Genomic DNA, 19,476 nt, shown 5'->3' with positions numbered 1-19,476 from the left:
CTCGGTAAGGCCTAACCGCACAGTTTTTGCTGTGGTGCTGCGATTGAGTGCCACCTGTCCATCGTGACATCATTTCCTCTGGTTTGGGCATTTGTGGTTTCATTCAAAATAACCAATTTTCGTGCCAGTTGGCATGGCCATCCACGATAAGTTGTTTCAGGTAAAGTTTTGGAACAATGTGCATGTACATCCTAATGTCAAGCTCATTATGTTGAGTAATTAAACGGCTTTGCACAAGCTCCACTAGCCATCATGCTGTAGGGCCAATTCCTTAGTGAGTTATTTGAATCCCTTATATGCTAAAATGACTTGGATCCTCAGCTGATGGTATAGGCCTACTGCAAGGTACAATCACTTCATCCCTCCAACCTACGTTTCAGACATAGCTTGAGTGCATGATGGGAAAGCCGAGCAAACTGGCTATTGTGTAGTGGTCAGGCAAGTGGAGTTACCACCACTAACACCCACGCAGTTATGCCAAATTGGAGACGATCTTGAATGTTATGAAGTTGTTAAAACCGACAGTAACTAGGCTTTGAATTCATTGCTCCACCCTTTGGCTTTTCCTCCAACATTGCTCATGCCTTAAGGTTTTTCCAATCACATGTTACTAATCTCCTATATGGAGCATACTCAAACCTGCAATTTAGTCTTCTACAAACTAAAACAAAGCCGTGCTCATGCCTCCCTTTTCTCTCACAACTGGCAGCATTTGGCCCTCCCATCCTCCATCGTCTCCTTTCTCCCTATTAGTGGCAGCGAAATACAAGTGAGCAAAAGGGGACGCTGTGGGCAGCGATTTGTATATGGTCTTTTTCCAGAAAATGACGTTAAAAAGAGGTCCATCTTATCACAAACAAATGCCCATAATACTGTCTTCCTTAAGTATTTGAAATCATTTTAGTTTCGCTTCTAGTGCTAAGAGGATAATATAAAACTAAGACGGAGGAATGTGCAGCAATGTCTCCGTTCTGAGCATTAATTGATGGAATTTCAATTATATGCCGCGTCACATATATGATGTAAAACACATCCTCTTAATGACATTAGAAACTCAATTTCAATCAAGCTCTCTTACAAATCCATTAATGTTAAGGCATTTTGAATCAATGATTAACTTGTATTCGGTTTTATCACAAAGATTTGACTATCTCTAATTCAAAATCTTTACGACTCATCATGAGTAAATCCCACTCATCAATTTGATCTCGAAAATGATATGCTTAATTCCTTGCCATGGATACATGGAACATATTTATTTTCCTCATCATATTTAACAAACATCATACTCGGAAGCCTAGTTTACATTTGAATATCTCGCATTGCTCAAAATGAAACTTCACATTTGAATAACCTTCTACTTGAATATACATCATAAAGTAAAAATCCTTGTTTCTGACAAACATTTGAATGCGTAGCTTGTCTTTGTTTGTTGCACGTTTGACAACTTGTGGAGAGGTGAAACATTGTCAGGTGCTTAAGCACCCAACTTTGGACCATAACTTATCCCCACACAATCTCTGACGAGAAAGGCCCTTCCTACCCGGAATAGACATGGAACATCTTGTCATCCACTAAGCATGACAGCAAGAAAATACAATAAACATGATCATGCATGAACTATTAAATGATATTATTCTAGATTTAATGTATCATTTTTGACATTTATTTCTATGTCATTGCAGACTCCATCTCACCTCTTCACTTTTTTCATGGCTATACAGCCAATGAATCCTAGGTGCTCGGATCTTAGAGCAATCGACTCTGTCTATTGATTTCCAACTAATTCATGAATAATATATATATTCTAGCTATGATTTGAAAAAGATATTCTTAAAGATTGCCGAATTTATTGTTTAATTAATTAATTTAATCATATCTGATTTCTCTTCTACGTTCTTGCAAATTCATTTTTCCTCTTCACCCTATGTGGCTATACAATCGGTGAATTCTAGGTGTTTGGAAAATTCTGAGCAATCTGCTCTTTGCATAGATTCTAAAAGGATTCATTGATTAGCATATCTTATCACGAATTGTGACTAAAAGAAATATGTTCTTGAGACTATTTGAAATATTATTGTATTCTATTTTCCATATAGTATAATTCATCCAGGTTTTATTGCACTTAGAAAGCTCTCTCTTAAGAGATACTATTCATCTTTTTGTATGATGATTTTGGATGTTATGAAAGTTAAGAAGAAAAATCAATAACAATGTCATGGAATATTCAATAAGCTTATAACTTATTCTTGGAAATGAAAGAAGTCTCTAAGCCTAGCCAGCTGCTATGGAAGGTCGATTTTAAAACATTGGAATATCACAATCTGAAATGATTAACACATGACCTGGCATAAATTTTGAATTTGTTTGAAGTTGGTAAATCGATTTGAATCAGCTTCCCTCTAGTTGCTTGAAACGTCACTTCAATGCACATGATCTCTGATTCTCAGCTAGAACACTTGTACAACAAGGTGCAGAAAATGTATTGATTGAACAAGGGTTTTAAAATGATAATTTTGTCACAAAAGAAATATGAAATTGGGAATGATAAAGGCGAAAGATCCTGGTAAGATGTAAGTCGCTGCATATAGGAGTTCGGTTGTGAATATATGTTATTCTACTAAACACATGACAAATATAAGGAGAGTGATCAGGACTTCTTGGCTTCCGCAACCTTAAAGATTATTGTCAATTTAATACGCCAAGTGTTTAATTGGTTATAAACAAGGGAAAAATAAAGATGGAAAAAGAGTTGGAAGGTTATAATTCAAATATTATTATAATTCGAATGTTATTATATTTTGAATATTATTATAATTTTATATTTATATTTGTACATGTAAATATATTAATGGGGTGACATCACTTTAGTAAATTTTTATAATATAATGGTGCCATTTCATTTTTTATATCTATATGTATGTATATAGATATATTTATTATAATATTAATCTGAAAGATCATATTAAATCCTTTGAGGTATGTTTTATAATTCAATTAAATTATTTTATGTTTTAAACTATTTATTTAATAGCTCATGCGGTTTCATTGATTGTATCCTGATGTTCAAGTCGCTAGGTCCTCAATCCATTTGCCAAGTGATGGTGATGCTCCTGTACATAATTCTTTTTTGACAATGCTTCCACCCCGTCAACATGCTTCCTACAAGGAAATTCTTTGCAATTAAATCATATTACCATAACGAGTTATTTAATCATAAATAATCATAATGGCTCACCACCTATTCAATTCCATGAATTCATGATAAATAATTATAATGACTATCTTACTATTTCACAACATTATAACAAATTTTACATAACTGATTTCATGTGAACCTCAACGGCTATATTTTAAATTAGGTCAGAAATTGGGATGTAATACTATCAACCATTTAATCTCTCCTTTGCATGTCATGATCATGACAATTCTTTGTAGTTGATAATCTATTGCGACATCTGATAGCTATATTTATTGAAATTTTCATTCACGATTTTCTTGATTTATTGGAATAAGTGCTTGGAATAGATTCCTTTCTAAACAAACTTTGCAGGATTTCCTTGATTTGAATAACCTATCGATATTCATGATAAGGATCGATCTTTATTTCCATGATCCAAAGTGAAAACGGATGAGAGATCACAGAAAGCAACTATAATAGATGGAAATAAACTTTGAAATCTAAGGATCAAATATGAGGAACAAGAATATTTTGTCTGCAGTATTTTCTCAGGCCTGACTTCAAAGAACTCACTCCAGTGCCTTTTCGTGGCTTTATGATTATTCAACTCTATATGTTGACTCTTTATCTTTCATTGCAAGTGTGCCTCATGTCTTTGATTGCTTTCTCAAAGTTCAGAATAGTGTCTCCGTATTAGTCTCCACGTTTTCCCAATAGATGCAATGAAGATCTTTTAAATTATAGTTTGAAAGCACCTCGTATCCAAACCCACTTTTAGGTGGCCCACGAAAAACCAGTCAGTATGGGATGCAGTTTAATTGAATGACAGAATGCTACGAGCCATGGTGATTTCGCAATCGTTCACCATAGCGTATAGTTGCCCATACAAATGTATATGTTCTCAAGTCATAACAGTTTGTTTGCCAAAGAGAGATCAATGGGTTTTCCTCAATGTGTCTTCTATCCAAGCATGCATCATTAGCCTTCTGGTGCTGCTTGCCCCAAAGCTTTGATCTGACATCTCAGTGCTTATTAGTGCCACATCAACCTTAATATAATGTTGACTGCACCTTCTTTTCTTCCCTCTCGATTTGATGAAAGATACGCTAGTATGCATAAGATATGCTCAATTGATTTTCCAATACTAGATAATGCTTGTTACATAAAAGAAGTTGGTTCAATCTCCTTTTATTCAATGTATTTTCTTTCAACCTCTGCAGTGAATGAAACAACTGATTCCCTAAAGTAGCATCTCCACATTAATCAATGAGTTTAATAGATTGAAAGTCTATCCCATATATTGACTCCAGCAGAATGACCCATATAGGTTGTAATATGGTATTGATATTCACACCCATAATTTCCATCCTGCTCTCATTTTCAACTCAATGGGATGGAAGCTATCTTATTTATGGTGTTTATGTGTCCGTGATTTGATTTTCCACCACGATCATATCAGTCCCCTTTCCCTGCATCTGCTGATGACTGTACTAGCCTGCCAGCCTTCTCACACATGCAGAAATGTCAGTGCCTTTTTTAAGAAGAATCCATATGGCTGTGTTGAAGAGTTGGTGATACTTTGTCTGCGAACCACTTTTTTTTTGGGTGTGGTGGGGGAGGAGGGGGGCAACTTCAACAAAATGAATGATGACCAAAGGTGATATGTTAAACTGAACTAGGGTTGCACAATTACCTGCATGCAATGAGATAAACACATCTTTCTCTTGTATAAATAGGGAATTTATCCTCTACACTAGATGATAAAAGGAATTAGGAAATGCTGAAAATATTGTGGTTTTGGTATTGTATATAATGGAGAATTTGGGAGTAAATTTGGCTCCTTCAGGAGAACTTCAAAGTTATATTTCTTAATGTTCTTTTCAATGTTTATTTTCCAATAGATTAATTAACAAATATGGTCACATATATAATTTAGAAGACAAATAAGCATGCCACTTATTGACACTTATCTAATTAAATTATAAAAGTTAAATAATGTGTTTATTTTTAACCTTGGAGTTGATTTGTCCTCATCTAGCTATAAAGTTCAGCTTCAAAAAAAGACAAAATATGTAAAACTCTTTGATCGCTGATAGAAAGCACAATCTAATCACTATTTTTTAAAGTTTTTTAAAATGGTAATAATAACTTGAACTTGAACCAATGGAATAGAGTTGAAAGAATTTGCCAATTTAATTCCAAAAAACATCCCAAAAATGACCAAAGCTCTTCTTCATAACAAAACTGTGTGGTTAGCCAATCTTCCATATGATCTCAAATCTGAAGAGAACATTTTTAAAAAAAATGCATTTCTTATGGTGAAATGTAATTGAAACCATCAAATAAGATTTTTTTCAGTAATTTATGACTGCATATAAAGCAGAATTGGATAACAATTTCAAAAAGAACATTTCTTATCACATGATGCATTTCTTGAATCACAATGTTGAAAGGAACATTTCTTATCACAAGTTGCATTTCTTGACTATAATCCCACGATATAATAAATCTTTAACAAGTGTTAATGTCCTAAACCAAATTGAACCTGCATTTTGAAGAAAGAATGTAAACTAACTCTTTTTGCCTTGCCACAATATCCGGTATGCTTGAAACCTCAGGATCGGGGATAATTCCATACTGTTGCATCAAATTAGCCTCTCTGAACTCGCTCAGAGGAATTAGGGCTGCCACAAAGCAAACAAAAGTTCCAAATCTGTGCATCTCACACACAAATTTTCAAACAAAATTTTACAAAAATGCAACACTTACTTGACCCTTAATCTTCCCAAAGTTTCTTCTGCAGGGGATCAGATATATCATTATAAACATGTATAATCACAATATGATCCTCTTGTAGCAGGTGCTCTCTGCAGACAGAACCTCCTTGTCGACACTCTCAAGGGAAAATCTTCGAGATGGCATGATTTCTTCTGTCTTCACGAAGAAAAACATTCTTCAACTGGAGTCACGTATATAGCTAGCGGAAGTTGCATGCATGTAACCTACACAGGAACGTGGACAATAGGAATGCACATAGACTGAGGTCATGATCCACATAGGAACATGACCCTACACCATCATATATAACATGATCGCTGATGGGTTGGTAAATCAATTACAAAGGCAATATATCTTCTCCTTCAGCGATCGGTGAAAGCAGCAGTAACATTATTTGATAACTGTCATCAATACATACAGCAGTAACATTAAAGTCGTATTTATCAGAATATTTAATTGAAGTTGGTCAGTATTTATAGATTACTGTTTGAAGGAAATAATCAGTATACTATATCAGATTATTGCCATAGCAAATCTGAATTATTGATAAATAACTCTGTTCTACTGATCTCTATCAGAGATCCTATTAACATTTACAGGAGCAAGCCTATGGGCTTAATTACTATTAGAATATTTCTCTCAAAAAATTCTTGGCATGATATTATTTGTTTTTATTGGAAGAATGTTATAGAGCCAAGAAAATGCCTGTTTGAGGTGGCTTCTCCAAAGATTTCCTTACCAAATTTATGAATAAAGAGGTTGATATTTGCAAAATCTATAGAGTTCCAAATTTTGTTAAACATATCTCCTTTGACTTTTTAACGGAAATGAAATCTGATATAATATTTTTGTTCTACTCTTATTGAATGGAGTCTGGCAATGATCAGCAACATGCCTAAAATGTTAAATCACTTCTTTTTAAGTAAAGGAGGGCTGAAAATTTATTCAAGCTGAAAGATAAACAAATACAAATAGAGAAAGGCCATCAGATAGCCCTGTCAAGATCAACCAAGTGATCAAGGTGATGGGACAAGCCCATTGGACTCAACAATGTTCCAATTACACATATGGTCAGAAGCCGACTTCGCCAAACAATCAACAACACTATTCCATTCCTTGGGAATATGAGTGAAAGTAATAGACTGTAAAGAAGTAGATAAATTATGAATCTGGTCCACAATCAAAGCTAACTTCCAACTAAAAACTTCAAAATGTTGCTGATTCAATAGATGTATCACCACTTGTAAATCAGATTCACAGATAAGCCTTCTCCAAACAAGGTCACAAGCATTCTTCACATCATACAAAATAGCTATGGCCTTCATCAGGTTGTTAGTTTGAAGACCTTTATAAATAGAAAACACAAACTGGATATCTCCCTTACTATGTCTACCAACACCACTAATGCCAGTAGGGCCAGGATTTCCCTTGGAAAATCCATCTGTGTTGATTTTAAGAATACCCTGCTGGGGGGGGGGGGGGCACTCCACTTCTCGACCCGATTTATCTTTTACAAGGGATGTCTACACATCGTTCTTAGCAGATTTCCATGTGAGGGGGGGTATATTCAGATGAGCTTTGAAAATATCCTCCCCTGGTTCCATGGCCTCAGAAGTGTCACATTTTGCAGAAATAGTTTCCTGCAAACAATGGAGAATTTTCCACCATAAGTGAAAAACCTCTAAAAACTCATCCTTAAAGATACGACGATTCCTTTCCAACCAGATATGCCAAATAATAAAGGAGGGTGCAAGAGTCTAGGCAACTTGAAAAAAGAAAGTCTTGACAGGAGCCTTACCCCAGTGAGCAAAGAATTTTGCCAGTGAGGAAACATGCCAACATGATTGGGTCCACACATTCCACCAAGAGTGCCAAATATGTCTACTCAAAGAGAAATGGAAAAAGAGATGAGAGATATTTTCTTCACTATTTTGGCATAGAACACACATGGAGGGTCCTTGGAAGCCACGCTTGCATAAATTATTTCATGTAAGACATCGGCTATGGACCACCAACCACATAAAAAATTACATTTGGACCAAGAAAACTTGTACTAGACTTGCTTCCACCAAGGCATCTGAATGTCCCCCAACGTCTGCCGAAGAAGCTCAATGTATCCTGCAGACACTAAAATTTTTTCAGACAAATCTTTGCTGTCCTAAGCAAGAACATCATTACCAACCAAAGTAGTACACTCACGAGACTGCAAAATCTGAAACAACTCCTTCCTATCATCCTCATATCCTCTTGGAGGCCATTCAGAAGGGTGTTTCCAACGAAAGGAAGGAACCAAACCTCTAACATACCCTATCTTATAAAAATTAACTTTGTCCCAACCAGCAGCACTAAAATTTATATAGAGGACATGTAGCTGAGGATGAGTGGTAAGAATAGGAGGGTGCCCATCCCAAGAGTCAAGCCAACATAAAGCTTGGAATCCAGAATGACAAATCCAAAAGAGACCATCCTTAACCAACTGAGCTCCAAACTTTAGCGTATTCCAAATCATTGATCCTCTCCCTTCCAGAGGAAAGCAGTGAACTTCAACCACATCAATATCTGGAAAATGTTTATGGGTGAGAATACGAGCCCAAAGTTGATGTTGGTTAGGACACCAACGCCAATAAAGTTTTGCAGCGAGAACTTGTCCATTTAAAATAGCTGATCGTAAGCTAAGACCACCCAACTTCTGAGGTCTACACACTGTTTCCCATTTTACCAGAGTCCATTTTGAAGTTGAAAGGTTCCAACTCTAAAGGAATTGACAGGACAGAGCACCAAATTCTTGAAGAAAATACATTGGAGCAGCCTGAACAAAACACCTGTAAATAGGAAAGGCTTGAATAATTGATTTTAATAGAGTTAAGTGAGCAATAGTTGATAGCCATCGATGAGTCCAATGATTAACCTTTTGCTGCAGTTTATCAAGCAAAACTTGCTAGGAAGATCTAGGATATCTACCAATAGTAAGAGGAATACCTAAAGAAACAAAGGGAAGAGACCCAATCTGAAACCTCATAATAGCAACAATATGCCTCTGAATAGCCTGGGGAGTATTGAAAAAAATTTGGAGGATTTGTTCTCATTAACTTTCTGTCTTGAAGTTGCAAGATACACATCCAAAGCATACCTAAAAGAAGTAGCTTCCTGAAGAGGGGCTTGTCCCATAAATGAAGTATCATCCACAAACTGAAGATGTAAAATACGAGGCAAGTGAGCACCCCATTTCCACGCATGAATCAAACCCTGGTGAACATGAAGCTTAAGAAAGTAGTCGAAACCCTCAGCTAGAATGATAAAGAGATAAGGTGAAATAGGATCCCCTTGACGAAGTTCTCTAGAGGCAGCAAAGGGCTCTAAAGGAACACCATTCATTAGAACAGAAAAAAAAGCTGAAGTAACACAACTCATAATCCAATTCACCCACTGTTGGTAGAAACCAAAGGCCATGAGGATCTTTTGGAGAAAACTCCATTTGACTCTATCATAAGCCTTAGCCATATCCAACTTAATGAACATAGCTCGCTTGTTTGATAGATGCATAGAGTAAATAACTTCAGAAACAATAACAATTCCATTAAGAATTTGCTTACCAGCCACAAAACCGCCTTGTTCCTCTGAAAGCACAACCAGAACGCATATCTTGAGTCTATCAACAATCAATTTGGTGATAATTTTGTACACAACATTACAAAGAGCAATGGGACGACAGGAGTCAAGATTGTCAACTCCTTCTTTCTTAGGGATAAGAGTCAATAAAGTATAGTTCAATGTACGAAGCATTTGTTTATTCTGAAGGGATTCCTTAACCACTTCCAAAAGATCCATATTAATAATTTCCCAAAATTCTTGAAAGAATTCCACAGGGAAGCCATCTGGGCCTGGAGCTTTACCTTTATTCATCCCAAACATAACCTCTTCAAGTTCAAATATCAAAATTGCATGAAGAAGAGAACAATTCATAGCATTGGTGATAAGAGAAGGAATGCACGAAAGAATTAAGTTATCCTCCTCAGCTGTAGGTTGAGAATCTTCAATAAAAAAGTTTAGAATAAAAGTGAAGGGCTTCCTTGGTCATAGTAGACTGAGAAGAAATCTTAAGCCTTTCATAGTAACAAGAGAAGAAATATACCTTTTATTATGATGAGCTTGAACATAATGATGAAAGAAAGCAGTATTTCTATCCCCTTCTTGCAACCAATCAATGCGAGCCTTTTACTTCTAGTAAATCTCTTACCGAAGTTCCTATTCTTCCACATCTCGCATAGCCTCAGATTCTGCCTTGCCAAGAGCCTCTGTAAGCCCTGAGTCCCTGATTTGGCGAGTAATCACTGCAAGATGATCTAGAGCATTCCTCTTTCTAGATTGAAGGTTTCCAAAGCAAGAAGTATTCCATCTCTTAAGATGATATTTGATATATTTTAGTTTCGTCTCAAAGACAAACATAGCCATGCCATAAGTTGGGCCACCCTCTCTCCACCACTTAGCCACTAGATCATAAAGGGACGAGTCTCGGAGCCACATAAGCTGGAATCTAAAAGAAGGCTTCCTAGGGAGTGCAATAGGAGAAGAAGAGAACTTAATCGACCAATGATTAGAACCTCTCCAATCAAGAATTTCATAACTCGTAATTAGGCCACTACTAACCCAATAACTAGAAACAAGAAGCCTATCCAAACATTCTGAAATAGCTTCTTGATTACTCCGTCTATTATTCCAAGTGAAAACCCCATTAGAAGGCTTAACATCAATAACAGAAAGAACATCCACCTGGGCTTGAAAAACATTAGAAGCAGGGCCAAGCCTAGCCCAACCTCCTCTTTTCTTCTCAAGACTTAAAATAGAATTAAAATCACCTCCTAAAATCCAAGGAAAATAAGGAGCACAAGAACACACATACCTAATGTGATCCCAAAGATGAATCTTCCCACAAATGTCAATAGGGGCATAAACATTTGTCACAAGAATAGTCTCACTAGAGTCCAAGGCAATAGCCACCATAGAGATTGAGTAATGACTAAAAATCCACCAAAGGCGAGAAATCTTACGAGGGTCACAGAACAGAGCCAAACCTCCAGAATTCCCTTGCGAACCAATACTTTGATAGTGGCCAGCATACCAAATGCATGGAGCAAGCTGATGCATAACCTCAACAGAAACCTTAGTCTCTTGAACACAAAGACATCTGGAGAATGAATTGCAATCAAATCATGAATAGCTTTTTGACGACAGGTGCTATTCAAACCCCTCAGATTCCAAGAGAGAATGATCATTGAGGGGTTTGAGAAAAGTGAGCATCAATAGGTTTAACAAACCCATATTCCACCAACAGATCTCCAGAACCCAGATTCCACCAATAGATCTCCAGTCATTTTTATTTTTTCAAGATCTGTCTTCCATCCTTTTGAGGAGCTATTAGTGGGACTTTTCTTAAGGGATCGTTGTTGCACTCCCAATCTATGAGATGAACCCTTATTATTTTGAGATGAAACCAAAACTTCTCTAGCTAAATCAGCCAATATGATGTCATCCTCTATGGAATTAGTTAAAGTCGCCTAAGCCACTTGTTGTTCCTGAATAGCTTGAACTGGTTCTAGTTCAAGAGCTGGTACAACCTCCATACTGACCTCAACACAATTAGAAGTGACCACATGTGGGACCCCTTCTTCCAAAGCTAAATTCTCTAGCACCCCAAAACTTGTTAAAGCTTCCATTTGTTTGTCTATCCTTGAATGGCCTCTTTTGACCGCATCCTTTAGCCTTAGTTTTAACAGGTACAAATCCTTCCTTGTCCTTTCCCTGAGGTTCAGCCATCATGGGAGCTTTCACTTTGTCCTCTTTACCTAGAGGAGGAGGTGCCGAAGAAGGGGAATGAACATCCTTATGAACTTTAGGGCAATGTCGTAGGAGATGACCATATTCATGACAAAACTAACATCGAAAAGGTAGAGATTCATAATCTAACTGCTAAATCCATGATGAAGATCCCAAACAAATTTCCATCGAATTCGAAAGGGGATTATTGAGATCTATCTCAACACAAATCTGGCCAAAAGACACCATTTTTTTATCAAGGGTTTGTGTAGCAACTGCCGCAGACTTTCCCAGGAGACTAGGAATTTTATGTAAAATGTCTTCTCGCCAAAACTTCAGGGGGAGGTGAGGTAGACGGACCCAAAGAGGAACTTGAGAAGGCAGCTCTTCAGCTGAATTAAAACCTGCATGTGATGGCTTAATAAATAATCCAACTTGATTATAAAAATACGGGCCACCTTCCAAAACTCTATTGTGATCTGCAATATTCAAGAAAATAACCATAAAATAGCTATTTGCCGCAAACATAATGTCCATATCTCCTTCAATCTGCCAGGGACGTCGGATCCAAGCCTCATGAGTGGAAAAAGGAATACGAATACCAAGAAATTTATAGATTAGAGCATGCCTACTCCAATATGAGACATCTTCTTTGATCAAATCAGGAGGAATGACCAAAACTAGGAGATCCTGGGCTCTAGGAAGACACCCATTAATCTTCTTCATATTAGGGCCAACACTCGTATAAAATGTATCCGCTTGTTGAGCATGCATGCTTGAAGAGGACCCATTATGAGCCTTGTCCATGCAAGAAAGATCGACAATTGATGCCACAGAGATCTGCCATGCAAAGATTAAAACCAAGAAAAGAATGCCAAACAAAAACAACACCCACTATAAGCTGAAACGCTTCCATAGAACCCATGTATGCAAACCTGCAACCAAGCTAGGGCACCTCCATCTCTCCTCGTTTCATCCTGAAAATCTTTACTTCTATCTTCTACCTTTGCTTCTAGATTATTTTTGGCGTGTCATGTTAAATTACTTCTGATTATTGTTATATATTGAGATTTTAATGGGGACTTTGGATTTTCAATTTCAAGGTAAGTTTGTAAAGAAACTTATTGCTTTTTGTAAAGAAACTTATTGGTTCAACTATTGACTCATTACTTATGTATATATTCAAGAGGCAACAAGAGGGATTGGTGATGGTGAACTCCTCTGAGATCCTGTACAAGTAAACATAGGGTAACAATAGAGATGAGAATCAACTATTCCTCTAAGGACTTATAAAATTTGTGAATTATTATGGTTGGGGAGACGCAGTGGCTACAATTGTGTGCGTTCTAAATTGAAGTCATACAAGTGTACGTGGCAAGATGACTTCATATGAAACATGGTTACAGGAAACCATTGTTGATTGTTCCCCTTTTTGCATTTCTCTTGGTTAATCGTTCCCCTTTGTATTTTCTCTCCTTTTTTATTTCTTTTCTACATGTTTTTCCCTTTTGTATGTTTATATAAATGTTTTCTTCTCATGATTTCCTTATGCCTTTGCTTTCTCTTTTGTATTTGTTGGTAAACAAATTGTCCTTTTTTTATAAATTCTCGAATGCCCAAACTTGCAAGAGACAATCATCTACCAACAGTTCGATAATCCATCATCAGGTTGATAGTTTTCCTCTGAATTGAAAGGTACAACTCCCTTATGAATGCTATTTAATGAATTTGTTTAGTTCCTAAACTAATTGGGCATGTTCTTGACCTGAGAACGGAAGAGGAAAACCAAGCCAGCCCTAGATAGAACTAAGTAAGGCAGGGAGTTTTAGATCTTGAACCTAGCCAATCCCAAAAATTCAAACATCCTATGACTCCCCGGCTTTGGTAATGCAATAAAGTTTGAGATGCAAAATGAAATGATCAAATTTAAAATGCAAATGAATCGAACGTTAAACACCACACAAAGATTTCTCCCTCAACCCCAAGCAATACTCTGATTGCCTTCAGTTCGTTGTATTAAAATAAAGAAACGAAACTATGTTTGTTCATCGATCTTAATCTAAATTCAAAGAGATTCAAATTCACACATGCAATGGCACAGGAAATTATTGGTATAAAACACATTCAATCTTGTCTCTGCAACATGAAGTACTTCACACCAAAAATTAGCTGACCTTTTAATTGATTTTCAAAAGAATACATATAGAAATCAGAGATGGAGCATTACAAAAAACAGCTGAACTGATTCATCTTCTTTACTAGAATGACCCACAGCAAGAAGGCATTTATCGGTTACAAAAGGCAGCAGCAATAATTGGGCTGAACTCTATGTGTCTGTTAATATTGACCTTTGTGTATCTAATAAGCTATCAGAAAAGACTCTGGCAACGTTCTTGGCTGTATCTATCCATTACTACAGCTCTTCGACACCTCAAGATGTCATTCGTTGGGCTCTGCCACCCTTTTATAATTAATAGCAGTTCATCTTTGAGCTCAAATGCCGAACACCAATGTTGTACAACGTTGCAGAAAATCTCGGGGGATTGTGGAGGGTCTTCATATTCTTGCTCGAAAACTCCTGAAATGAAAATAGTGTCTTGTTGGTTTATCGCTATAACACATACCGATGTCTCATTTTCATCGCTCATCGCCACAATGCCTTACTTTTGAATCCGGATGATACCCTCTTTTGCATAGCGCGAGCTCAATCTCCACATCGCTATGACCTATGGTGATAACTTTATTGTCCATCGATATAACTAAGTTTTGCTCATTCAACATGCTGATGATCGCTGAAGGTTGTGGCGATGGACATTTCTCATCGCTGATCGCTGTAACAAAGTTTCATCTCCTACGCTTAGTGATAAGCCTGATCACTATGACCTATGGCGATAACTTCATCAATTGTCCATTTCTCATCGCTTATCGCTGTAACAAAGTTTCATCTCCTGCGCTTAGCGATAAGCCTAATCACTATGACCTATGGTGATATTTATTTCGCATCATAAATAGCTTCAACCTTCATCACTGTAAGTATAGCAACAAGAAGGAAAACTTAAGGTCATTAATCATTGACTAGTTTCCAGAGTTGCCAGGTATATTTGCAGCTTAGTGGACATTGCTTGATGCAGGAAACTAGAATATGACAACAGTATTATATATTTTTTTTTCTATTTCCATTATTTCTTCATTTTTTTGGTATGTTTAGTTTATTTTGGCATCATTACGTATGTTTGAGTGAGTGAGACTATATGTGTGTGAGAGAGAGAGAGAATTGATTCCTTCCTCATCTAATTTCGACAAGTCCATTTGGAGGTGGAGGATAAGCTCGTGCTGCTGTTAAAACTGTGATACTCAGCATTTAACCTAGCCATTGAATCTTTTGATAAGATTCTTTTATGGGTAAGACTTCCAAATTTACCTTTTCAGTTCTGGTTTAAATATTGTTTTGAAGATATTGTGAATGCTTTGGACAAATTTATAGGGGTTAATGTGGGTTCAGAAGATTTTTATTATTCTGCATATGCCCGCAATCTAGTTGAGATGGATTTTAGTGAAATTGGCCAATGGGGAGTGGCTTCAGTCAGTGGACTACAAAGGTATTTCTTTTAGATGTAGACGATATTAGTTTTATTTAATCCAGTCATTGAGCAGCTGGATTGATAAACGATTGTTGTTACTATATTTGAAAGCACAGTTGGTGGATTGCTAAATGTTTGTTGGTAATACATTTGAAGCACAATTCCATGCATGTAAGGGCAACATCTATCTATCAGCGGTATTAAAGTACCCGGTGTTTATTATTGACAGTCAATTCATGGACTGACACAATCAATTTTTTTCTTTGAATATTATAAAATTCTCAAAAAATAAAAGCTACTTATAGTTTTGCTATTGGGAGAAGCTAACATGGTTCATACAGCAAAATGAATTAGTCTTAGAATCTAAATCTATCAGAACTGAATAGAAAGATTAGACTTTTAGCAACACCACCAAATGATGTTTCCAAGATGCAATTGTTTGGTGCCTTCCTCCACATTAAATTCATATTTGTGGCATTCTCAACCTTACATGATGCTCAAGGATCTTTGCAATGATGGTATGGAAAAATCAATCATGTTTGACCACTTGGTATAGATTGAGAGGCGTAGACTGTTTACTACTCATACAGACTGTTTATGTTTACCACTTATGCAAACTGTTTTGCAAAAGGAGCTGGAAATCATCAAGTTGGAGGATACAAAACACAGGAACAAAAATGAAAGTTTCTACTGGAAGGAATGACTTGCAAAAGGAGCTAGAATTTATCAGATATGAGAAAGGCTACAAAATGAAAATGAGATCATTGGAGAGCACGTCAAAGTTATCACTAAAAAAGGTTGGCAACCTGCAAAAGGAGTACAAAAGCTACAAGAGCATGTCACTTGTCCTTTGGCTGTGTTATGAACAAGCTGCAAGTTTGGCCTGAAGCAATGTGAGGTTGCGGAATAAAACATATGGAGGCAATAAATGTGAAGGCACTACAGATTCTGAAGGAGGAGATCAATAAAGCTGAATGCATATTGGAAGAAAAAGAAGATATGGTCTAGGAACTACTTTCAAAATATACGAATTGCAAAGTGTGGTCTGTGAGATAGGGAACTGGGGTTAGATGCCATCAAAGCCAAAAACACAAAACTGAAACAAAAATGAGGAGAAGAATGTTGAAACTACAGGGTAGGCTAAAGAAAAATTCTAATCTGAATATAATTCACGCATAGAGCAATTGTAAAGGGAGGCATATGGTCTTGTGACAGAGAACACCAAAGTGAGGGATGAAACAGAGGTTAATATTCAACAGTTGCAAGCTTTAAAGAGGATATCTCTAAGTTGCAATAGCATAATAGAAAGCTCTGTACCCAGGGTAAGAATGCTGAGATCACATTGCAAGCAAAACAAATATTAGTAATGGAATAGAACCTGAGAATTAAGGAATTACAAAAGGATTTCTATAGAATTTTGAAGAAAACAGAGTACAAGAGCTTCAACTGCTTGAGAGATGAACAAAAAATGAGTGTGATCTTGGAGCTTGGTATTTTTCTTTCAGAACTTTTCATCCTGATAATGGATCAGAGAGTGTGATCTGAAATGTTAATGCAAGAAAGGAAAACACAGTCATCCCCAGAAACAACATACTAAATAATGAATGGAAAACTACTACTTCCAACTTGGGCATTACCAACTTAGAAATATGCAGTGCTTATTTATACTCATACATGTAGTGGATATTGCTTCGCTTCAATATCTAGACTTTGACAAAAATAGAAAACTGCAATGTTCAAGTGGCTATAGAGTACACAAGCACCTGACTAACAATGTGGTATGCAATCAATTCTATTGAATTGAGAAATTCAATCACTTTGCAATAAAAGATTTCTACACTTCAGATCATATCACAAATCATCCTATAGCAAGACCAAAGGAATTTGAAAAATTTGCTTGCTCTGTTTTCAAACTGTAAATTAGACCTCTTAACTTGAAGTCTTTAATAGCTTTTGCTTGTTTGTTTGATAGCATAGATCAACCACCAATTCTCTCTCAAGGGTTTGCAACCTTGAATGGAAGGCCCTTACGAATATCAGACAGTGCAGTCAAGTATTATGCATGAAATTGATGTACAAAAATAGACATAATTCTGCAACTTTAGAATACACTATCCATTATATAACATGATTTTTTTGAATTCTTTGGAAGACCATGGTAAATATGATTGATGTTTATATATCAGAGAATGTAAGATATCATTTACAGGATAACTTATGGCATTCTAACTGAAGCTCATTAATTACATTCTACATGTTGAAGGCCTATATAGACCTCTTGATAAAATTGGTAAATGCATCATAGCTTTCTCCTCAAAACATTATAGATATGCATCAAATATTAACATTGCTTCAAATGTGACACAAAACATTGATGTTATTTCATTTGAGCAATTTCCCATTTTCTGCAATGAAGATGTTTTGCCACATTCTCAACAGTGATGCCTTTGTTGCTAATCTGTCCTGCTTTTCTGAGCTGATAATTACAAAATCCAAAACAAAACTGAAATAGATTATCTTTTGTACACTTACATATTTGTTTTGTGTGCCAGAAAGAAGTTTGCAGGTGCAAAAAAGATGTTTCATTCCGTATTTTTCCTATTTAAAAATGTGGGACATGTATGCCATCAAAAGGTTGTTTGGCAAGTCCAAAATACGAGTCTGTCAACTAATTAACGTACTTCTAAATATGATTTTATTTCTTGTAGAATATGAGTTAACTGATAAGCTTGGCCTTTGTATTGATCCTTTGCAGAGTAAGCTACTGGCCATTAAGGTGTCTTCCTTAAGTGGATTCATCAGTTCGGGGAGGAAAGGGTTTACCCACACATTGATTTTTCAAGTTGTCAAGGGACACATGAATAAGCTTAACATCTTTCAGCCAAAGGGCAGGGTCAAGTTCTAAAATTAATTTTAGACAAAGTCAATGGGCTTTATGTCTCTGAGAAATTTACTTACTTTTACTTTTTGTTTTGGTTTTAAGATTTTTATTTGCTGGCCATTTTGTAAGATTTTTATTTGTTCCACATTTTAAATTTTATATTAATGCATTATCTTGAGTTGTGTTTTTAAAATATATTATTATTTTTTATTCTATATTAAAATTTGTTATTTTAAAATATTTGATATAGATTTCCAATTATTTATATTTTCTTGAATTTAATTATTTTAATAGAGTATTTTTTATGTTTATAATATTAATGAATTTGTAAAAGTTAAGTATATTTATAAATATCATTAAATTTATAATAATTAAATATATTATTTAGTATAGTAGTGAATTTCAATGAAACATTTTTTATTTATTTGTAAACATCGATTCACATAAATATTTTTAGGCTTTGATTGATGATTTCTTTTAATATGAATTATATTTAACACAAGTATTTCTATATTTTTTTTTGTCATTATTGTTAAATATATGATTTTTAAAACGAATTTTTAATTTTTCTTTTTTTTTGTATTAAGTATAGGAAGTTCAAATTAAACAATAAATTTGCAAAGTATCAGAAAATCAGAGGACAAGCCTCACAATGAAAGAGAGGAAATACAAACAACCCGGGAAAAGGGAAAGAAAAGGAGGAGTTAATGGAGCACGTCTTCAAACACATCCATCCATGCTATCCAACCCATTGAGCCTTCCATCCATACCATGTTCTTCTGATCTTGAATTTGTTTCAGCATGTAGCTCATTTCGCCAGTGAAGTTATGGGGAGTCCTCTTAACCTCCTTGCTGATGAACTTAATAGTTTGATTAAAAATGTGAATAGTATCCAAATGTTGCCTCCATAAGTGCCCATTCTTTACCTCATTAGCAAAGAACAAATCATGACCATCTTTAAGAAGCCCTTTAAACTTTGACTTGTTGGATTTCATGGTAATTTGGACCTGCGAAATTTTTTTAAAATAAGTGAGACTTCGGAAAGACTCAGTAAGCAACCTGGGTATATTTTGAAACCTTTCTTCATTTCTGCACTTCCATATTTGCCACAAAATGTTAGCTGAGAGAATCTCCCAAAACATGTTAACATCTTTTTTTGCATTAAAAATAAAACCAGTAATAATTTCAAAAATATTAAAGGTAGAGGGAATAGCTATACCAAACATTAACCAAACCTCTTT

The 19,476-nt window shown here is 35.8% G+C and overlaps 1 protein-coding gene across 1 annotated transcript in view; it reads left to right on the top strand.

Moving 5' to 3' along the window:
* LOC149544650 (uncharacterized) overlaps positions 1-18,430 on the top strand; it is a 28,412-nt gene extending 9,982 nt beyond the window's left edge. Inside the window, exon 3 of the mRNA XM_089795232.1 lies at positions 18,110-18,430. The gene's annotated coding sequence lies outside the window, so the exon portion shown is untranslated. The remainder of the gene's footprint in view (positions 1-18,109) is intronic.
* Positions 18,431-19,476: the final 1,046 nt, after the last annotated feature.

Source organism: Cupressus sempervirens, chromosome 8 (assembly GCF_028749045.1).
Source record: "Cupressus sempervirens isolate cs-2001-9-10 chromosome 8, ASM2874904v1, whole genome shotgun sequence".
Lineage (NCBI taxonomy): Eukaryota > Viridiplantae > Streptophyta > Pinopsida > Cupressales > Cupressaceae > Cupressus > Cupressus sempervirens.
This window is presented reverse-complemented; position numbering and strand designations above follow the sequence as displayed.